Source organism: Cygnus atratus, chromosome 2 (genome assembly GCF_013377495.2).
Source record: "Cygnus atratus isolate AKBS03 ecotype Queensland, Australia chromosome 2, CAtr_DNAZoo_HiC_assembly, whole genome shotgun sequence".
NCBI classification, from domain to species: Eukaryota; Metazoa; Chordata; class Aves; order Anseriformes; family Anatidae; genus Cygnus; species Cygnus atratus.
The window spans coordinates 585,945-604,003 of NC_066363.1; the positions used below are offsets into that span (position 1 = coordinate 585,945).

An 18,059-nucleotide genomic window follows, 5' to 3' on the forward strand; every position below is an offset into this window, starting at 1 on the left:
GAGTCACGGTGTCAGGTTGCTCGCAGCATCCACTGCAAGCCATTTTAATCAGCCCGGGATGAGAAGCTGCCCCAGCTCAAAAGAACAAAATAGTTTAGCTCTTTATGGCTCAGCTGCATACGGGGCCCTTCAGTACGCAGCACCGGCAGGAGCCTGGGGGACACGGAGCCTCACCGTGTTCTCACCCGGCCATCACCGATGCCCGGGGACCTTTTCCTCTCTCACTGAACTCCCAGCGAGGAAAACTCCAACATCCAAACGGCAGCACTCATCCTCCTGCATGTTATTTACGTGCTGGACCAACTGGGCAAACCCCGAGCCTGGCTTTCGGCAGGCATGGGATGCTCAAGGAGGGGACAAGAGACACCGGTATAAAAGCCTGCACCATGACGTGGGCTCCGGCAGCACCCGCGATGCCTCCCCGCCACCCGTCGCTGCTGCGTCAGCTGCGTGCTGCCCCAAATCACCCATCACCGTGCCACCGGGGAGCGGGACCTGCCGCGGGCACCCGCAGGGCTGCAGCGCACGGCTGCAGCAGCTGTGCATTTGCACGGACATCTCGTGAGGAACCACCGGTGGCGACCCTCTCCTGCACATCATTATATGTACGTGCGTGTATAAAATAGCACTTTTATGCCGTCTCTTTGTTTAGCAATTTTAATTGCTTTAAAATTAATGGCCTGTAGATATTAGAAACAGACGTAACCACTGCTCCCTTCTGCAGGCTGCCTCCGCACAACATCAGGATGCAATTTCTGCTATTTCATTAAGCTCCCCTCAGCTGTCCTGGCAGAGAAGCAGATATTTCTAAGCAAACATTAGTGTTTAAAAATATGCTGATTGTTTTCAGCTAAACGTATTTTCAGCGATAAATAAATGGCAACAATTCAGCCACGCACCCCACTCGTGCACTTTTCGGTTCTGTGCAGCAGGGCGTCGATACGCCAGCCTTTCCTAACAATAGACTTCCTTTTTTTTGAGCTGCTCCTCCAGTTTTGGCCTGATTTTCCTCTCTGAACAAGAGGCTGTCTGTAGTCAACTGCTAGAGCAGAGATTATCTCTCCGTTCTTTGTGCCTGAGCACTCTGGCTGGGAAGCCCCTAGGGATTACCGCGGGATCGCTTGGTAATAAATAGCCGTATTTGTAATATTTGGTTACAAATCGCATCCTAATGCTCTTTAATAACTGGGCATGTTTACCACACAAACACGAAGCTTCGCTTTCATCACAATCTCTCCAAGATTTGTTCCAACCTATCTTTTAATCTAACCCTACGAGGATCCTTGGAAACGGCACTTACATCGACGCTCTTCCGCCGCGCTGCCAAAAGGAGCTGCTGCTGCTCCTTTCCCAGACGAACGCAGCGCATGGGCGACTCGGTACACAGCCTTAATCTCGGTACACAGAAAAAATGACATATCCTGCTCCCAGGTTTCCTCCCCGGGCAGCAGCCGGGGCCCAGGTGGCCAGGGTCCGCCTGGGTACCCCCAGCCCCAGCCCTTCCTCCCAGCACCGCGTGGGATCGGTGGTGCTCACTGCCGGAGCACGGCCCTGCAGGCTTCACCAGACCAGCAGCATTTGTCTCAGTTTCCAAATATGTCAGAAAAGTCTCTTGGGTGACCAGCTGGCCCACTTTAAGTATTCCTTTACTTGCCCAGGGCTTAAATCTCCTGTTCCATGGTTAAGGTTTAAAACGGGTGGGGAAGAGCGATGCCAAACTGCTGCTGTCCCAGACAAAGAAAAGATGAGTAACCTCTGCTGAAACACAGAGTCATTCTTGGAGGAAGTGATTATTTTCTTTAATCAACACAGCGATGTTTTATATTCCCATCAATAATTCTGGTCACAGCTTTCTCCCCATTAAAGGGAAATCAGGAGCGCTACAGCCCTCTCTGTCCCCTTCCCCCTTGAGCCCACTGGCCATGGTCCTATCGCACTGCCCAGTCCAGCAGCTCTCCGGTCAGGCCCTTTGCTTCTCCTCCGCAGCGCCGTATCCCGCTTCACCACCGCGTGCACATTTCCATTTCCTCTCCTGGCTCTGCGCAGCTGACCTGGAGGAGTCGGAGCTGCCCCTCAGCGTTTCCATCCCACTGTGGCTGCCGCAGCTGGTGATGGCTCTGCAGGAGGTGGCCCACATCGAGCATCACCACGGGCATCAGCCCACTGGGTGAGCCCCAGGATCCCCACAAGTGCTCCCGGACATGCACATGCATGCCAGACAGAGCAGTCTTTGCGCTCGTGGCAGCAGACCCAGCTCCTCCGAGGGCTGCAGGGGTTGCGGCGAGCCCAGGGCAGAGGGCTGGGGCTGGGGCTGGGGCTGTGGAAGCAGGCTGCAGGGCTCAGCGTACTGCCTGCCTTCCCCGTGCCTGCTTTTGCAAGAGACAGGGACCTCATTTTGCAACCTCCGAGCTAGTGCCCCCTGTTTAACAAGCCTCTGTTACCAGCCTACATTCATTCATTACTTCTCAGGCTGTTCTTATTCCGTCCCCTTTCTAATAACATTCCGTTCTCACCAATGCTTATTTGGGATGACTGTGGGAAGATTTTGAAACCAGATACAGGCTTGGCAAAATATTCATTATGACTGTGGCTCGTCTTCCCAACCAAGAAATTGCATATTCCCCCAGTGCTCCAAATCTGCTCCCATTTGCTGAGACAGCAATTTGACTTTTAAGTCGTTTGGCTCTTCTCAATGGCTTGACATTTTACTTCTCAGGTTTTCCTGAGGAATTTGTTGCAGACTAATACTTAATCATGCTCTGGTAGGGTGACAGCTCAAGTTCAGCAAAAATATCGCTTGCATTCAGGTCTGGGTTCATTTAATTTGAAAGCAGATGCTTTCCCAAAGCAACGGATTTATCTGGGTACTAATTTTAGGGCAATGTTTGGGCTGGTTACAACCAGCACTATTCTGTCAGCATGTGAAGCTATGTGCAGTGCGTTCCCGACAGTTATGACAAACTGATTATTCCTTGTGCTCTCTTCCAAAGGTTCCATGGCCAGGTAAAGGAGACAATAGGCATCAGAGGCTGTTCTCAGGCCGAGAATTGCTCCATTGACTTTCAAACTGCTTTGGGGCCGACACTGAGAGAAGTTGTGCGTTAACAGAATATGGGAGGGATGTCCACATGGGACACAACTTCAACGGAGCACTCCCTTTCCCAAACCCTCTCTACAATGAGAGATTCATACAGCTAAAAATAAAAGGGTTTCTGCTGGCTAAAGCAAGCACCGCGACAGTTTCCAAGTGCTCTGCTAGCAGGAGCTGAACACTGTCCTCACTTCATCCAGTTTCATTTGAGGGTTACATAAACCACAAGCAGTTCACTGCCTGGTGCTTTTGCTAAAATCTTTAAACGGCGATGTAGTAATGATACGGGCCTCTAAGAACTGCACCCAGCAAAGGCTCTGCCTACCAGGAGAACACCACCAGGAGCTTCTTTCAGGGGCTGTGGACGTTCCTCCTTGAAAGGGATGTCCTGAAGGGCACCCCTCAGGGGTGTGCTAACAACGCCTTCAATGCCTCGTGTGCCGTTTGCCTGGGCGCTGCCTGGCCCCAGAGCTTTTCAAGTCCTTCTTGCCTCTTGCCTGGGACTTCCTTATCTCCAATTTCAGGTTTAGTCAATCCTATCTCCAGCCAGCCTGCTACTCACAGGTCTACTCAAATAACTTCAGAACTCGGGCTGTTTGAGGCCTGCAGGGTTTTATATTAAGCAGCAACAGTAGCACATATTTCATTATGTTGTGAAATGACCTTTTGGGATTGTTTTTAATTTTGGAAAGAATTCTTGAGTCATTTCAAACTTCCAGGCCAATAGCTTCATTTTCACATGGCGTCCTTGTGTTCCTAAAGGTTTGCTTGCTGGCATCTGTCACCAACATATTCAACTATGCTCTTAAATTAGTTAACTGCAACACAACTTGCTGATCTGTCTTGACTCTCTTGTAAGCTTTTTAGCTCATTCTCTGGGATTCATTTTTTCCCAAGCTCTCTCTATCTGTAAGAAAGATTCTCCGTTTATTGACTAATGCTGCCACAGAAGACTTTTATTTAAAGAAGTCTTTATCACTTATTTTTTATCTCCTGTTCTTTATCACTTATTTTGTGGCATTTCATGCCCACAATTTTCCCAGCTGCTGCAAACCTTCAAATAAAGTAACTTGGGAGCAGGTTAGATGAGGGGGGCTTTGGTTCCTTCAGAATTTGGTTTATTCCCTTTAAAGGCAATCTTTGACAGAGATATTACTTCACAGCTAAGCGCTGCTAATAGGGATTCATTCAGTTTATCAAAAACTTGAGAACAGTTGAGTTTGGCTACCTGGCTGCCTGGATCCTTGTCTGGTGAACGCTCCCTATATTTCCTATTACGTTCAACTCACAGAGAACATGCCTAAATGTTCCTTAATTTTCTGCCTGTCAACTGCCATGCTATTTTCTGCGATAATTCCTCTTGACTGCAAAAATTAAACACCAAAAGAATACTTAACTCAGTCCCCATCAACTCGCCTTTGCTGAGCCCTGAATACCCGCCTACTCCCCGCAGGACGCGGTTTACCCCATGACCCTGAAACGCTCGGGGGCTCTCAGCCTTCTTGCTGAATTTAACTTCTGCCAAGGCCAGGCTTTCTACAATCTTCTGTCCTCCCTCTCCCCTCCTTCCTTTTCTGAATTTCATGGCTTGCCAAGATTTTTTTCATCAGATTATCATTATTTTCCATGCTTTGTATGAACGATTTGGATTTCTATTCCAAGCAACTGGAGTGCATTCCCTCCCCTTGCTTAAAGTCTTGCATTTTTGGAAGATGAATAAGAATTTAAATGGGAACTCTCACCCATAGTAATGAGAGCTGCTGTCATTTCCCCCAGCTCTCATTTCTTTTTACAGCGAGAGCAGAAAAATATGTGGAAAAAAATATATAGCCATTTGTGGCCTCTGAGCATGAGCTTTGGATATTGTCTGGATTTTTTTTTCCTACTGACGATGATGAAATTTCACAATCAGGTCTCCAGCTCTCTTATGAAGTCCCAAGAGAAGAAAGAGTCTTCTAGAAACTGTGTTTACTTTGTCTCTTCCAGAAACCTTGGGTTTAACAACAATGTAATTAAATTTTTATATGACAGATTGGGTTTCATCCTTCAGCATTCTCAAGCAACTTTTAATTTTAATGTCATCCACCCTCTGTTTTATATATAATGCATGTAGCTCTCTGCTGCGGCCGTGTCACGCAGCACACTGATGGGCTTTCGCTTTTCTCCTTTGGGCCAGTTTCTAGCAGTTACGCCCTCACCCCAGCCAGCATCTTCCTTCTTTTTTTTCCTGCTGCAGTTTTGGATGTGAGATAATTCCTCAGAGATCACCTCTCCGACCCCGGCCTCGGGGCTTTGCTGAATTTCTCTGGCTCGTATATTCCACTCTGTTTTGGCAGCCAGGATTCGGGAGCAGATTTAGAAAACCTCTCCAGTTGCAAGCCTGAAAAACTCGTCTCAGTGAGGTAACGCATTTGAATGTTTCGGAAGGTCCATCTTCCGCAGCCCGGTGCTCTGCTGCTGCTGAGCTGGGCAGGCTTTGCTAGGCGGTAGTGGCAAATCGCCGTACTGCCTGCCCAGTACCACGCCTGGTGGGTGCCGAGGGGCTTGCAGGCACCGCCATGAACATGCACGGCTCTCACGTGATGCTGCAGAGCTGGCCCCTACGCGTATCAGGATCTCTGCCTTCTGCTGTGCTGCATCTGAATAATTCGTGCTTGACACAGGGGCTGTACTGCTACCTCCATTAGCTCACGCTGCAGGGGAAAGAAGCTTTTGATCAAGAAGGGCTGAGCTCTGGCCTTGCTGCTAATGTGACACTGCCTTTAATCCACACAGAGGGCTTGCTTCTAGCCTGAAAAGATGTTTTTCATGCAATTTTCATGTGTGGCTCATATTTAAAACTAAAGCATCTAAATGAAAGCTACACACCCCTTATTTGCATGTCTGGACTGATGAGTGTGCAAAATGGGACCAGCAGTGGCTGCACAGCAGTGGATGAGCATCACGCATACGGTCTTTCCATCCCACATGTCCTTCATAGGCTTCATGCAAACGGGCTAGCTGCCCAAATGGAAAATAAACAACAGAAAATGCCCTGGGAATTCTTCAGACAGCCAAAGTGCTCTCAGCCATTTCCATGAACCAAGGGGAATTTCATGGGAGTCAGGCTTCTAAAGTGACGGTGTCATCTCAGAAAGGGAACCTGGGCATTACTGTCGCTGTCCTGACTTCTGTCTGCTCTGAAAAAAAATGAAAAAAGGAACAACAAAATGTTAGAGATTTAAAAGAAATATGATGAAGTATAATGAAAGTACTGGAACACAGGTGAGTGATGTAGGAGATGTAGGCGAATGGTAAAGCCTTGCCAAAGACAACACCTGTAGTAGTGTCACTTCCCACGATAGCAAGGAAGTTGAAGAAGTCAAGAGAGTTCACCAAAAGTAGGGCAGGCAGCCATGGAAGAGAGAAGAGCACCCGATGAGAGATTGAGGGATTGGCCACGCTTACCTCAGATAAAAGGAAAGTCAGAAGTTATGTGATGGAAGCAGAGAAAGCACTGAATAGCCTGCAGAAGGTGCAGCGGGAGCAGCTTTCCATTTCTTTTTTGTTGTAGCACAAAAACAAAGGACTTAGAAAACAGCACATTCCAAACCATTAATTTGCACATGTGCCATTACACCGGGGAACTTGTTGCCACAAGAAAGCGTTGCCACTGGCTTATTACAGCTCAGCAAGGGAGTGGACCGTTGGGTCCCAAGAAGTCTAGGATAGTCATAATGAGTGGTATGGAAAAGTTATTAAATCTCTTGTCCCAGAGCTTTCAGAGGCCAGCAATGAGAGCGCAGAATGAGGTTCAATGTGAGGAGATCACCCCTACCACGGTCTGGCAAACTGACTGCTCCGTATCTGCACGCCTGGCACCACCAGCGACGAGGTGATGTGAAAAGAGGTGTGAGGTTTGGTTGCCTTTCACAGTTCCTTCATTTTGTCCAAGTGATGACAGCACATCTCTTGTAAAAGAGGCACGTCAGTCCTCCAGATACCCGTGTCCTTCACCTCACCACCCCCAGCTCTGCTCCTTCCAGCCTCTGGATGAGTGATGACGACTTTCCCTGCTGATGCTTTCTGTTTCTTATCTTGTACCTGACCACATGAGGGAGGATGAGAATGGTGAAATTACAACGAACAAGGCCCTGGCCCTGAGGCACTCCTGGTTGGTGAGGGATCTGACTTGCAGAAAGCTTCGTGCAGACCTGCAGGGCCCATGAAGCTGGGCTCTTTGCAGACTTCTTTTTCCCAGAACAGTCGTCTTCTGTCTCATCGCACAGCTTTTGTCAGTCCTGGTTACATGCTCCGTCTAGTTCAGGCTGGAAGCTCCTTGGGGCCCAGAGACCTCTCACCCCGCCTTGTCCCCAGTGTCCTGTGCTCCAGAAGCAGGAGAGGAATGGCAAAGCACAGTCAAAGTCACCAGGACTAATTTGTGAGCAGCACAGCAAGGAAGAAACCGTCTGTGGCTTCACCAGGGATAGCTGCACACCATGGAGAACGTGCTTAAAATCCCCTCTCTCCCCCACTTAGTAGTTTGAGGAGAATAATTTTATTGAAAGGCAAATCCTTTAATCTCCAGACATAAATCAACAAAATGGCAGAATTACTTAGGACAGAGCACATCATATAGGGCGTGTACCGTATGTCTTTTCCCTTTAAACAAACACGGGCCCTCCAGCTGTTAACCTATTTATAAAAGGTAACTCAAGGCTACACACAGACTCCTGAGGACATTTCCGTTCTGTCATTGCAGCACAAACACAATTTTTCTGCTTCAGGAGAAGTGGGCACGGTTTACAGAGGCCCAGGCTAGAGAGGGGAGCAGCTCGATGCTAAAAGCCCCCCTCCGGTGCAGAGGAGAAGGGCTAAGTCCCCAGAAGGCCAGGCTGCCCGGTGCTTTGCAGGGTAAGGCTTAAAGAACGCTGCGAGGCTCAGCTCCTGCATCGCGACAAGCCCACGTCCCCTGATGTTTGCACGTTCTCCTCATCCAGCACGGGAAACCAGGCACTGCGTGGGGGAAGCGGGGAGCACCCTGTGCCCTGGGTCACCTACAGCAGGGCTCGGATGCAGGCTGGCCTCCAGAGCTGCACTTTTTGCTGGTGCTCCCGGACTGCAGAGCTCTCACCCAGCCCCAGCACCGTGCTGCAGCCACCCTCCTCCTCCTCCGCGGCCCCGCGCACCGGGGACGGTGACGGATAGAGCCCAGATCAGGAGACCACGGGGCGTGCCAGCCGCAAGGCAAATCTCATGACCGGTCAGAGAGACTCGACAGGTCGCTGGGACGGCAAGGATCCCCGGCCAAAATTCCATGCCTTCCATTATGCTGGAGTCAGTCTCAATGAGCAAACAGCCCTGTCTGGCTGGCGACTATCTGCCAGTGACCCACAAATGCTTTTGTTGTCGCCGGAGCAGCGTCCTGCCTAGCTCTGACTAGTTAGCTTCTTATTGCATCCTGATTCATGATAGGGAAGTGGATGTGAAACGAAGACTGCGGCACGGGAGTGAAAGTTACAGGCTGGTTTTGTAAGAGTATTCAAATTCTCCAAGGTGCTTTCAGGCATTCACTTTGAAAAGCATACAAACACCTCCTTTTCCTGGGAATGAAAGACTGTTGGGTGCTGCTCTAAGTGTTGCAGTAATTGACTGCTCCACTCAAACACTTTATAGCTCAAGTCCAACTTTTTTTTTTTTTTTTTAATATAGGTTCAGGTTAACTACTTCCTAACTGCCACTCTGCCTTGCACTCATTTTTGGAAATGACCCCTCCGAAGGCTCTGCTGCCTGTTTGAAATGAGTGAGAGATCAGAGGAATGACAGCGAACCCCTCAGCAGCAAGCAGCTTTGAGAGCAGCATCCCTGCGGAGCCAGGACAAACCCCAGCAGCCTGCCTCGCAAGCACTTCTCATGTCAGGCATTCACCTTTGGCTATCATGTCATTTGCTTTGAGGAGCGAATGACAAACCCTTGAAAAACGGGCAAGAAAGCTGTACAGTTCTTTCTCTCCAAGACTTTTGCTGTCAGTTCCCTGGGATCAGCAGAGCCAAACCCTGCCACTTTACCAGGCATCCTTAATTTGCCCTGGCTCCCATCAAAGTGGAGATGAATGCGCATTTGCCAGAAATGAGCTCTCGCTTTCCAGCTCTCAGTGCTCCCAAGTGACTCAGGAGATACGAGTCAGGCCTACATGCAGAATAGCCCAGCTTCTGGCCCGCTCCACCTGCCCTGCTGGGCAGGAGTGACTCTCTGGGGAGATGAGCTGGTCCCCTTCTCTTTCCCCCAACCACTTTTACTGTCTGGCCTGATGAAAGGGCTGAGCCATTGCCTGCTAAGCTTCTTTCTCTCTGCCTCCCTCACAAAAATAAAATAATCTCCCTCCCTACTGCAAGAGGAGGCTCAGGGGCGACCTTATCGCTCTCTACAGTTACCTTAAAGGAGGCTGTAGTGAGGTGGGGGTTGGTCTGTTCTCCCACGTGCCTGGTGACAGGACGAGGGGGAATGGGCGAAAGTTGCACCAGGGGAGGTTTAGGTTGGATGTTAGGAAGTACTTCTTTACCGAAAGGGTTATTAAGCATTGGAACGGGCTGCCCAGGGAGGTGGTGGAGTCACCATCCCTGGAGGCCTTTAAAAGACGTTTAGATGTAGAGCTTAGCGATATGGTTTAGTGGAGTACTTAGTGTTAGGTCGGAGGTTGGACTCGATGATCTTGAGGTCTCTTCCAACCTAGAAATCTGTGTCTGTGTCTGTGTCTGTGTCTGACAGATGCACTTGCAGCACCTTGTAGATTTTGGCCACCACGCCAAGAGGAAAGTGGTTCTTGCTGCCCTCTCTTTCAGGCCACACGCAGCTGAAAAAGGACTCTTCAGACTGGAGAGGCAGCTGGAAAAGCAAGTGGAGAAGTAGGTTATATTCTTTTGAGGGATAAACAAATATAAATGAAATGCTCTGAAGTTTTGCATAGGGGAGGCACATAGAAAAGCAACAAATCAAGTCTGTCCTTAAGTTGCTCCCAGAAAGAAAAAAGCAGGCTCTCAATTTTAGGCAAAAACAGGGAGGTTTCGTATTAAATAGCGCCCCACAAACTTGCACTGAACTTGTGTAGGTTAATAAAATAGCCATCAGTTTTCTGGGCAAGCTAGGCTTGTAAGTGTAGTATCAACTACGAGAACATGTAAATCAGTTGTTCACCTTGAAACAAGCCCATCTGGGATTTCATTCCGCCTTTACATTGATGGTTTCTGAAGAGTTACAGGAATTTATCTGTGCAGAGGAGAGATGTAGTTTGTATTACATGTCGTTCTTCCTTCTGGTCAGGAAAAAGTTACTCTGCTCTTCAGATGTAAGCTAAGCTATCAAACACTCTTCCATCCTGCTTCCAATGCCAACCATAAAAGTATGACTGGCTTCAGCTGAAGCAAGACAGGATCTAAGGATATCAGGAAGCCCAATTCTTAGTGTAAGGAGTAGCTATAGGACAAAAAACTAAAGCAGCTTAAGGTGTCCAAGGAGAAGGTCGCACAAAACAAAGAAGCAGCAGCTGTAGATGGGGATGAGGCATGCAGAAGAATCTGTTCTCAGCTAGCAATGCATATGAGAGAGCAACGATGGGAGAGAGCTATCTGGACAGTGGTGCTACATGCCATAGAAACAGATTTAGTTTGTCTCTGTAGGAGGAGAAAAAGCACTGCTTTGGGGCTGACGGTAGCCCAGTTTACAAATGGACATTTCACAAATTCCATGTGCAATGAAATAGGGATGTTTGGATTATGGTGGGCAGTGGCCTGCTGTACCATATAGTTTAGAATGGACACACCTATCATTAAAAAAAGCAAAGGGCTGCCACCTGCCCTGATTTATGATGGTTAGGTGTGCTTGGCTGGGAATAGGGTGTTATCAAAGCTGTTGCTTGACACAGTAAAGTCTGGAAACTTCTGTCTCCTTAAAACACCAATGGTCCGTCTCTCATGTGACCAGTGTGCATTGAAGTCTAGGCTATGGACTCTGACATTTTCCTTTTGGGGAATAAATTCAGGGCTTGGTGAGCAACCAGAAGTTCTTTTTAGAGCCAAAAGCAGTCAGCCCAGTGGTCAGGTATACTCCCTAGCATGGCACTGATGTAACCCACTACTTTTTGTTGTATTACAGTTTGCTCCAGGGGCATGGGAATTACTGTTCTGCACCAGAACGAGGGTCTACCCTACCTCTGACAGCACCTAGCAGAAAGGCTCCAGAGAACAGAGGTGGATTTACCAAGGAGGAGAGAGGGACCTTTAAGCCTATGTTGATATGAAGTCCTGGATAGGCTGGGACAGCCCTGAAATTCAAACCGTCACCTGGTCCTCCCAAAGCAAGCTATTAAGAAGCTATTTTATCACAGAACTTAAAAATAGCACATGGTACAAGCAGTAGTTATATATATGCCTTTCATCAGGACATGGGATTTCCCCCTATCTTGCCCTTGCAAACGGGGCCCTGGAAAGCACCCAGTTCTCAAGTTTGGCAGGAGGGGGGCGGGCAGAAGCTGCAACCTTACCTGCACATGGATGGGGTGTGCCCCTTCCCACAGCCTGATGCAGAGGGTGTTCCCTCCCGCAAGTGATCAGACCTAAGAGACACACCTATTTTTGGTTTAATTTAGTCACCACACTTTGATTTTCTTATCTAGCAGGCCAGTGTGTTGCATACTCCCATGAGATTCAGTAGCTCCCTCTGGTCAGACGAGTGACACACATACACCCCTGGGGCACATGCACTAACTTTGCTGTCAACAGACAGGGACAACCTCCCCTCCCTCCAGGATGAACTCGCATAATAGGTTGCAATGGTTTAAGCCATGAAGCATGAGCCTGAACATTCCTCCTGCATGGTTGTTGTCACTGTACCAATATTTAATGGTCTCACCTTTCACTTATCTGCTCCCTAAGAAGTTTCAGCCATGTGCACTACAACTACGCCTGCTGTAAAAAGCCTGTTCTTTCATCACTTACCATCCTGCTATCTGTACGTTTCATCACTACAACTTCTTCTCCCGTCTTTCTCCTGTCCTGCAGGCAAAGATACCCATATTTCTGGACCAGAAGGGCCATGGTAGAATCTAAGCAAAAGCACCAGTGATGTCTGTCATTCAGGTACTTGGGCGGGTGGGTGAATTCTCCACCTGCCCTGGACATTATGTTTTGGAGCAAGAACCTCCTTCCAGCTGCCTCACCACCTCAGACAGTCTCCATGTACATTATACACATTTGGGAAGGAGCTACATTTGGCCGGGGAGATGTCCTCCTGGAAGCACAAATGTGTATAATGTACGGACATCCTCTCCCCGGCCAAATGTAGCTCCTTCCCACTTCTATGGGACCTCCTTCATCTTCATTCAGCCTTCACCCATCCTCAGACTTCTCTGTCTGTCAGCAACCTCCTCGGTCCCCAAAGGTGTGATGACAAAGCCTTGATTCCAAGAAGCAAGATGTGCCCCTTGTCACTGTGTTTCAGCACTGTGCATATGGGTTGCTCGCCTCTGCCTGGGGAGGGGACCCGCTCTTACCACCCCCAGAGGTGGCACCGACACCAAAGCAATGGTGCAAAGGCGCCCTCACCCCTGCCAGCACCCAGAGCCTCCCTGTCAGTGCCAGGCAGCCCCGTCTGCCCTCAGCCCCACGTTCCCTCACCGCGTCCCCTCAGGCTCTTCCCCAGCCATCCTTGCCTCCACCTCCCCTCACTGCTCCCCCTCAGCTGCCATCTCCCTTCACGGCTTCTCCTCAGCCATCGCCCTCCAGCCTCCTGCTTCCCCTCAGCCACGTCCCCTCAGCCCCCTGTCCCCTCAGCCATGTCCCTCAGGTCCCTGTCCCCCTCAGCCATGTCCCTCAGCCATGTCCCCTCAGCTATATCCCCTCAGCCATATCCCCTCAGCCCCATCCTCTCTGCCATGTCCCCTCAGCCCCCTGCCCCCTTGCCTGCTGCCCACATCCCTTCCCCTCAGGCTCTCCCCCTCATCACCAGCTCCTCAAAACCCTTCTGTGCTGCGTTCCTCCCTCCCTATAGCCCCTTCCCTATAGCCCCTTCCCTATATCCCCTTCCCCATAGCCCCTTCCCCACAGCTCCTTCCCCTCAGCCCCAGCCCCCTCCCCTCAGCCCCCTCCCCTCAGCCCCCGCCCCGCCCCACCCAGCGCCATGGCCCCTCCGCGCCGCACCCTACCCCGCTGCCCTGTCACTGCGGCACCGCCTCAGCCCCGCCCGCCCCCTTCGTCCCGCCCCTGCACCGCCCGCGCCTCGCGCCGATTGGCTGGCGGCGGGCGCGGCGCCTCGCGATTGGCGGAGCGGCCGAGGGCCCGCCCACGGCGCCAGCAGGGTAGTGCGCTCGGCGTGAGGCCAGCGCCCGCTCCGCTCCCTGCTGCTCCTCCTCCTCCTCCTCCTTCCCCCCCGGCCGGGCCCGCAGGGGACAGCGACCCTCGCCAGGCGGCTCCGTGCCGGCGGCAGCCCCCGCTGAGGGTAAGGGCGGCGGGTGGGGGGCTGCGGAGCCCCCGCTGGGGGCGCCCGGGGGGTGCCCGCCGTGAGGGGCGGCGGCGGTGAGGGGTGGGGGGGCTCCGGCCTTGTGTGTGGGGGGGGGGGGCGGCGGGCGGGGGGCTTGTGAGGGCTGGGGGGGGTTGAGGGGGGCTCTGTGAGGGCTGGGGGGGGGGCCTCTGAGGGCTGGGGGGGGGTCTCTGAGGGCTGCCCGCCCGGCCCCGGCCCACAGCCGCTCCCCGCAGCCCCCCCCCCCGGTACCGAGCGGCGGGCGGGGGCCGGCCCCGGCCCTTCTGAGGGGGCTGGGGGGGGTGTGTGGGGGGGGTGCGGGCACCGCCTTTGTCCCGTCGGGGGAGGCCCTGGGGCGGGCAGCCCGGCACGGGGCGGCTCCTGGGGGGCTCCCGGGGTTCCTGGGGGGCTCCTCGGGCTTCCCCCCCCCCCCCCGCGGGCAGGGGGCCGAGCAGGGCGGGGGGGGGGTGGGTGCGCCCCGCCGGGAGATCCCCGGGCAGCTCGGGGGGCTGGGCCCTGGGGGTGCCGCCGGCAGACCCCCCCCGCATTGATCTGGCTGGGGGCAGAGTGCGTTGGGGTAACCCCCAATTCCGCCACGGTGGGTGTGAAATTCGCAGTCTGCAAGCCTATCTAAGCTGGCTCTTACTTGTTTTTATATATATACGGTAAAATCCTTCCTAGGTGTTTGCTGATAAGTCTTGGTTGCTTCCTCTTTTCTTTCTGTCTGCCGATCCCTATACGGGTTTAACAAATAACTTTTAAAAAATACGGTAAATGAGTTGTCTTTTTCTTGTGAAGCTGGACTTCTATATTTAATGAGCCACGTTCTTCGCAGCTTGCAGCTCCAGCAGTGCATCCGAAAGGCTCCTTGAATAGTGCGATGGACATCTAAGCACTTTTCTAATGTTTCAGCTTGTGGGCTAGCAAGCCCTGCGCGGTGCCTCCCTACGCAGGGCGCTCCGTCTGACGCTGCCGTAGCTGCGTTTTGCAAACTGAAAGGACGGGCCTGCCTGCGCTGGAGTTCTCCAACTGTAAAACTTATTTCCTCTTTGTTAGGCCTTAATTATTCCATCTGGTGTTGTATGCTGTACTGGCATTATATAATGTTCTGCTGTAACTCGATTAACTTTCTCTTTGAGGAAGATAAGAAATAATTCAACAATATTCGAGGCTGTAATAGCATTATGATAAAGCAGTTTTGCCCAGCCAAGTAGTCACTTAGGCAGGCGGAAAGGGGGGACTTATGAGAACCGATGAGGCTTCTGACTATCCTTTTAGTCACATTTCGGAGGATTCATGGCTTCTTGCCCTCCTCAGATCAGATGAGATGGACTGTTCAATTTTAAAAATAGCTTAATTGACTTTCTGTTGCAGTGGCTGCAATGTGCTCTGTTTTCTTTGGGAAATAATGACACCTTAGCGAGAAATAATTAGCCCAAAGGGAGAATGGTTGATGCTTGTGAATGCGATTGACTCTAAGGCTGAAGGACACGGATGTTATTAAATCTGTTCTGTGCCTCTACAGAAATGACACCAGGGAAAGATCAAATAATACAAAGAGGTGTCAGTGACTTGCAGATCGTGGCACTTAAAGCTCAGCCAGAGCCCAGCGTTGCCATTGGCACAGCTCTGTGGGTGCCCAGCGAGTCCTCGGATGGTGACGGGAGGATCCAGTCCCTCGCCTGCAAGGACCGAACGGGAGGCCTGCTGGTAGTGTGCTTATGGCAGGGGATACTCGCTAAGCGCTGAATATCTGGCTTTATCGGGTAGTTTCTTAAAAGCTAACGACTCTGTCAGTCAGTTCATGTGCTGCTGGCCCGTGATCCTCGGGCTGGCTCCGGGGAGCGTTGAACGCCGCAGCTCAGCGCTGGGAGTCGCAGGACCTCCCCGTGCGGGTTATCCGGGCAGCTTGTTGGAGCACATCTCCAATTTGTCTGCGGGAAGCTTTGAAGGTTACGAGCGGTGTGGTGCTGTGGGCCAGTGCCTTGCTCCAGCCCTTGCCCTCTGCTCTGTCCGAGTGGGTTGTGGGCATCGTAGCGAGCGGAGGAAAGAGACAGGGAGGTGAATAGTCGCAGGGCGAGCTCCCAGAAGCTGTTGAAAGCAGCGTGGACTTATTCTGGTATCTGCATATGCCGTGCCTTATGGTGCTGGGAAGTCTCAAGTAAGGGTGGCAATGCTGCCTCTCAGGTACTTGGTTCAGAGTGCTCCTTCATTTAACTTCTAAGGATGTTTGCCAGTTAAGTTTAGGCTTTAAATACCAAAGTGAACTTATCCTATCGCGGTATTAAACGCCCTCCACCACCCACCTGCCCCTCAACAGCGCGAGCACAAGACAACCCGGTCAGCAGAAACGCCATGGAAATAGGAACAGCTTTTTGTTTTTCAAAGGAGCGGTAGGTAAGGTTGGGGTAGGACTGGATTTCCATTCTTAAGCTTGTTTTATGGAGTCTGATGAATACTCAGTTTAAACAAATAAATTACATATCCCTCTAGAGTTAGTAGAAAGGGCTGACTCAGCCTTAATTTTAGTGAAAGGAGCAGTAATTATAATTGAGGTCCCAACCCCTGTTGTGTTTTAGTGGTTGCCTCTCTTCCCTAGAAATAAATGAATCTGAGCCATTAAAACAAATTTGAGTTCTTGTAGAGTTCAGGACTAGTTTGTACCTATCGCTTGGTGCTTTTCTTGTTCTTGGGTGCTATTCTTCAGCTCACCTGCTGTTTAATAAACTCTCTATTCATTATCTTCAGCTAATAACTGCTCCTTAAATTGTATTTGTCTCCACATACACTGATGTGCAGACTTCCAAATTCTGATATATGCCAAACTTATGACTAAGGGAAACCACTGGTCAGACAGGGTATGAATCTGTGAAGGTGCGTTTGAGCTACTCGCAATTCAAATGAAAGCGGTGGTTACTTAAAAGACAAATGGAGTATAGTTGTACCTTGTTCTAGTCCAAAAAATCCCAAATAATTTATCTTGCCAGTCTCGACGGAGATTGAAGATAAAATCCAGGTCTCCTCCTCGGAAACTTAAGAGCTCGAGGCATGTTACTCATCGTGTTGTTGCCAGTCTGATTGTAGCCAGTGAAAATATATTTTGTGTGTGCTTTTGGAGTTTCAAAGGCAAACTGGAAGAAGCTGATACTGCTCTGAAAGGCAGAGTTATTTCCTGTAGCTTCATGTTTATACTTCCTGTCCCAGCTAAAATAGATGAATCTCTTGCTTAGTCAAATGCCTGTGTGTGCGGCTTCCTCATGTCTTAACAGTGCTATCAAAGTCATTTTCTTTTTTGTATCTCCTCGGAGGCAGGTTAGATCATACTCAAATGTAGACCAGAGAAACGCCAGGCTCTGTGATTACAGCCTGCAGAGCGGTGGCAGAGCAGCCTGGGTCTGAGCCATCATCGCTGCTGTCCCCTGCTGCAGAGTTCATCTCCCGGAGGGAAGGGTAAATGTACTTTGGATCAGATCCTCGAGGGGGTGGCATAAAAGCCAGGCTGCCAAAGTACAGCCCATGTGAATTAGGCGTGCAGGTAGGCTCGTACAGCTCGCCCTCCTGTCCCCAGCCGTGAACTTCTGCAGCCTCCTACATCTCAGAAGCCAATTCCATGACTTGGTATTTTGCACATGTAAAAGAATTTCTTGTGGGATGGAAAGGTCAGCGAAATCAGTTGCTGTGGATGTTACGCGGATTTTTAACTTGCTAACAATACAAGCACAATGCTTCTGGCTCACGCTAGTGCGCTGTGTTGTTCACGGGGAGGCTCCTTAATACAGTTTGAAGCTATAAATGTTCCAAATTATTTCAGAGTTTTGTGATATTCAAGCTGTGCTGGAATCCTAAACCCAAAGGACTATGGACAGACACCAGTGTGATGCTGGAGCAGTATTTAAGCTCTAAAAAAAAAAAAAAAATTAAAATCAGAGTGTCAAGGGTTTGGGGAGGGCAGGTCTGTTCCCAAACAAGTTTAGTCTTAGGCTGGTATGACAGCGCCCGGGATGCCTGTGTTGTCCAAACAGCTGCTGATAGCAGCGTGTCTGCAGTTGTTGCTCTGCAAAACACAGGAGGCACGTGGTGCTGGGAGGTGGATGTGGTGCTGGGAGGTGGAGGTCTGCTGCCTAGCTGCAGAGGGGATGCGTATGTGAGTGATGGCGCCGTGAAGCTCCGAAGTACGCGTCCTTCCCTTGGAACTTCTGCTGGCAGGTGGGAGGCTGGTGGGTTACTTGCCTGAGGGAACAGGGAGGGAGGGGACTTCTTCCCTGCCTACCCAATCACCTCACTGTTTTTTTTAAAAAAAAAAAAAAAGGCGTATTTCTTGTTGCTTTTTTCATCCTTGTCTGGCTCCTCTCAGAGTTTTTCCCCAGAGTGGCAGCCACTGAATTAGGAGCTCTCGTAAGAGGTAGCAAGATACTAACTCCAAAGAAAAGCTAGCTGTGTCCTTGTGACTTGGACAGGACTAGCAAAAAAAAAAAGA

At 50.6% G+C, this 18,059-nt stretch overlaps 1 protein-coding gene and 1 long non-coding RNA gene across 47 annotated transcripts in view; one reads left to right on the plus strand and one right to left on the minus strand.

The window, feature by feature from the left end:
- Positions 1-9,718: 9,718 nt before the first annotated feature.
- LOC118251886 (uncharacterized) lies at positions 9,719-13,319 on the minus strand. Of its 2 annotated transcripts, none has more exons than XR_004779975.2 (4): positions 13,269-13,319; positions 11,610-11,694; positions 10,265-10,336; positions 9,719-9,955 (listed from the first exon to the last, which is right to left on the minus strand). It is a non-coding gene; the product is annotated as an uncharacterized LOC118251886 (long non-coding RNA). The 2 variants fall into 2 exon arrangements; XR_007707777.1 differs by lacking the exon at positions 13,269-13,319 and adding an exon at positions 12,064-12,121 and having other exon boundaries at positions 11,610-11,681.
- Positions 13,320-13,379: 60 nt separating this feature from the next.
- MAP4 (microtubule associated protein 4) overlaps positions 13,380-18,059 on the plus strand; it is a 154,449-nt gene continuing 149,769 nt past the window's right edge. For 40 of the 45 annotated variants that reach the window (XM_050708500.1, XM_035554476.2, XM_050708508.1 and 37 more), the window contains exon 1: positions 13,413-13,561. The gene's annotated coding sequence lies outside the window, so the exon portion shown is untranslated. Of the gene's footprint in view, positions 13,562-14,555; positions 14,614-18,059 lie in introns of those variants that run through there. The other 5 variants (XM_035554473.2, XM_035554493.2, XM_035554489.2 and 2 more) reach the window with 5 other exon arrangements.